Here is a 4433-nt window from a genome sequence, read left to right as displayed (position 1 = left end):
AGAAGGCAGGACTCAGAGGCCTGGAGGCAGGAAGCTGTGGATTACAACCAGAGTGCTAATACCTTTCAGAGTACATTCTTTGAACATTAGAGATAGGAGAGGACTTACAAATTACTTTACAGGGTAGCTGGGGTTCAGAGAGGAAAGTGACTTGCCTAAGGTTACACAGAGAGTTATGGCAGAGTTGACATTAAAGCTCAGGTCCCTGTACTTCCAGGACCACTACATCTCAATTTGGTTTAAGAAGAAATAAAAATAACCCAGATTGGAAATGAAGTCAGTCTTTATGCATAGATTACAGGCCCATCTAGGGAGAAATATCCAATGGATTTACAACAAGCTAGTAGAATAAAAAAGTTTTGTTTGATAGCAGGATACAAGGATACAAGATCAGTTGTATTCCCATATACCAGCAACAATCAATTGGAACTTGAAATTCTTAAAAAATACTACTTACAATAGCATCAAAAAGTAGGAAATCCTTGAGGATAAATCAAGAACAAAATATGTAGAAGGGCACCAAACTTCCCGTGCCTGCAGAGAGCTGTGGTACAGACAGGGGCTGAGAGGAGAGTGGCTGCCAACAGAGGGCGCAAGGCGGACGCACGGCCCACGCAGCCGTGGTGGAAGATCCGCTTCCAACCGGTGGTGGCCCTCATCAAAGCCGGCAAGACTGACAAGGCTTCGGCCTTGGTCTCTGCCCCGGTGCCCACCCCGGACGCTGAGATCCTGCTGACCCTGGCTGGGGAGAAGCCCTTGGGAGGAGGGCCCCCTCACCATCCCTACAAGATGAGGGGGCTCTGTCCATGGGCATGGACCTGCCGCTCATGGGCCTGGTGTTCGCCTCCGTCCACATCTACAGATCCTTCTTTCTCATTCAGCTGGCCCGAGACAATTTTTTCCACTGTGGGGTCTTCTAGGAGTCCTACCTGTCCTTCCGGGTCCGCACTCGCATGGAGCTAGAGGAGGACGGAAGATCTAACTGGAGGAGAGGAACTGCGAGGGCATCAACGTGCTCATGCCCTGGTTTGGGGACATCCTCCACGATTCCAGCAAGGCTCACTGTCTATCACGACTTCTCCCTGGACAGGAGCCACTTCATTGTTCAACGCCACCAACCTGCTGCCCCCTCGCAACTTCTGGGAGTTCCTGGTGAGGACGTGCAGAGAGGCACCAACTTCCTGCAGACATACGTCACCCCGGAGGAGATGGTGGTCAAGGAGCATGTCAGCGACAGGAGGCCTCGGCCTTCTTCGCCTCCCACCTGTTTGTAGCAGGAAGGACACCTACCGCCGGTGGCGCCGGGTCACCCGGAAGCGGAAGTACAAACGAGGGGCCAACAACAGCAATGGCCACCCGCCATTTTGAGAGCTCCTGGGTGCGGAGACGCCAGGGTGAGGGTGGTGGGAAACCTGCCCAGGGCTCCAGGCTTGCCCCGATCCTCTCTCATTTTCTCTGGAGGCCGCTCCCTGGCTCTCCTTCCATTCACTTAGCTCATGCTTTGGACACCTTTCCCTAGATGGGACGTGTGTCCCCTTTTCTCTCCAGCCCTGCTCACCTCCCTGTACCACAGCTGTGACGTCTCAAGGCCACCATCTCTGCCGACTTCTCAGGCCTGGGGGGTGGGTGGGGCGCCCCAAGATGGTTTCTGTGACCCTCATGAGGTCAGGTGACTGGGGTCCTGAGTGGCAGCCAAAGGAGAAGGATTGGCTGGAAGGACCAGGCCTGGCCGGGTGTTAGGGTGAAGAGAGGGAGTGGGTTCAGGGATGTCTGCACAGCTGGCAGAGTCCTGAAAGGCACCTTGCCAAACACACTTCCTCGCCAGTGCTGACTCCCGGGCCTGAGCTGAGGATGGAGGAAATGTGCCCAGGAATGGCGCCCCCCACCCCCTCCTCCAGAGCCCAGGGATGGTGGCTGTCCTGGGGATCTCTCCAGGACTCATGTCAGTGCCTTCAGCCACCAGTGGGAGCCTGAGTTTGGAGGGGTGGGATGAGTCTGTCAAGCACAATCAGCTTCCCAGTGGAACCAAAGAAGGAAGGAGTCGGGGCTGGAAGGGCAGGAGCTCAAGGAGGATCCCCTAAGCCACAGTCACAGAGGAACATCTTGGAGTGGAGCGGTTCTCTTTTCATCCTGTCTACTGGCAGCTGGGCGAGATGAGCAGTGAGAAGAGAGCCGTGTGTAGGTCCTGCTGAGGGGGTGGGGCTCCCTGCTTTCCAGCTCAGGGCTGTTTTGGAAGATACCTGGGGGAAGGAGAGGAACAGCCATCTGGTACTTGTGCACCCAGCCTCTTCTTTGTTCTAAAATTCCGTCCCCCTCTGCTTTGGGCAATGCAGCATTATTTTCCTTTTCCCTCTCACTTTTGCATATTTTTACTGGTCATTTCACGTGTTAACCATTCTCAGTCCTGAGCCTTGAGGAGGAGGGCTCCCATTTCTCCTGTCAGACTTCAGTGCTCTCTGGAGATGAAACTTAAATGTGTTGTATATTTTCTCAATCAGATCTCTTTTCATAAGTGTTTGTAGAACCTTTGACTTCTGAAAAAAAAAAAAAAAAAAAGATGTAAAAGAGCTCTATACTGAAAACTGTAAATCATTGCTGGCAAAATGAAAGATTATCTAAATAATGGAGGAATTTCCCTGATGGGCCACACACCCAGTGCAGGGTGCCTGGGATGGATCACTGGATCCCACATGCTGCAAGGAAGATTGAAGATTCCCTGTACCACAACTAAGAGACCTGGCACAAGCAAATAAAGAAATATTTAAATATTTAAAAATAATAAATAATGGAGAGATATACCATATTCTTAGGTCTTGATAATTATTAAGATGCTAATTCTCCCCAAATTGATCTATATATTCAATACAATCAGTATAAAAATTTCAGTAGCCTTTTTTTAAGGTAGAAACTGACAAGTTCACTTTAAAATTCATATTAAAATGCAACAAACTTAAAATAATCAAAATAACTGAAAAAGAACAAAATTGGAGGATTAATATTATTATATTTGAAGACATATAAAGCCATGGCAGGGCTTCCCTGGTGGCTCAGAGGTTAAAGCGTCTGCCTGGCATGCGGGAGACCCAGGTTCGATCCCTGGGTCGGAAGATCCCCTGGAGAAGGAAATGGCAACCCACTCCAGTACTATTGCCTGGAGAATCCCATGGAGGGAGGAGCCTGGTAAGTTACAGTCCATGGGTTTGCAAAGAGTCAGACACTACTGAGTGACTTCACTTTAATTTTCAAAGCCATGGCAATCAAGAGAGTGTGGTTCTGGTATAAAAATAGATGAATAGAGCGTAGAATGAAAAGTTCCGAAAAAGACCTACACATCTGATTTTCAACAACAGTGCAGAGGCAATTTAGTGGAGATAGAATGATCTTTCAAGAAATGGTGGTAAAATAATTGGATATTGTATAGAAAAAAATCAACTTGGACCTATATTTTACATATACAAGTTAACTCAAAATGGATCATCAGTCTAAATGTACAATCTACAATTTTAAAACTTCTCAAAGAAGACCTGAGGGAAAAACCTTCATAATTTTGAGTTAGCCAAAAAGATTTCCTAAATACAAAACCAAAAGCAGAATCCATAAAAAACCAAATTGGAAGGTTAGACTTCATTAAAGTTAAACACTTCTGCCCTTTAAAAGATGCTTAAGAAAATGAAAAGATAGCCCGTAGTCTGGGAGTAAATATTTGTAAATCCCTGTATATAATAATGTGTGACCAAAAAATATAGAGGATACTCAAAACTCAATTTTAAGGAAGCAACCCAATTAAAAACTGAGCACAAAATTTGAACAGACACAAAAGAAGATAAATATATGTAGAAAAGAAGCACATGAAAAGATGCTTAACGTTGTCTTTCATTAAGTAAATACAAATTAAAACCACAGTGAGATACCACAACATACTTATTAGAACGGTTAAAAAAAAATTGACCATATCAGGTGGTAGGGGAAGGTGTGGAGAAACTCAAACTTACATGGTCTGTTGGGAGTGTAAAATGATACAGCCACGTTGAAAATAGTTTGGCAGTTTCTCAAAAAACTGAAAAAACAGCTGCCATATGACCCAGTTATTCCATTCCTAGGTATTTATCCAAGAGAAAAGAAAACATATGTTCATGAAAAGACTTGCACATAAACATTTTATGAAAGGTTTATTTTTATTAGCCCCAAATTTGAAACAACTAAATGTCTACCAACAAGTGAATGGTTAAACTATAATGAATATGTTCATCATCTTGGTGATGATTTCCAGTTGTATACATATGCCAAAGCTTATCAAATTGTACATTTTAAATATGTGCAGTTTATTGCTTGCCAATTGTGTATCAGTAAAATTCTTCAAAACCAGTTCAGTTCGAGGTAATTCCTCTTTCTAGGCCTCGTGGAGATTGTTGTTGTTGCTGTTTAGTCACTGA

At 45.4% G+C, this 4433-nt stretch overlaps 1 pseudogene across 1 annotated transcript; it reads left to right on the top strand.

Annotated features, from left to right (window-relative positions):
* Positions 1-238: 238 nt before the first annotated feature.
* On the top strand, positions 239-3815 carry LOC147357069 (integral membrane protein 2C pseudogene; annotated as a pseudogene). The gene has a single exon (XR_015142885.1). The product of XR_015142885.1 is annotated as an integral membrane protein 2C pseudogene (transcript).
* The last annotated feature ends 618 nt before the right edge of the window (positions 3816-4433 follow it).

Source organism: Bos grunniens, chromosome 16 (assembly GCF_055505025.1).
Source record: "Bos grunniens cultivar Pamir isolate PY7600 chromosome 16, Bosgru_T2T1.0, whole genome shotgun sequence".
NCBI classification, from domain to species: Eukaryota; Metazoa; Chordata; class Mammalia; order Artiodactyla; family Bovidae; genus Bos; species Bos grunniens.
The sequence above is the reverse complement of the archived record's forward strand: the minus strand, read 5'-3'. Positions and strand labels throughout refer to the sequence as shown.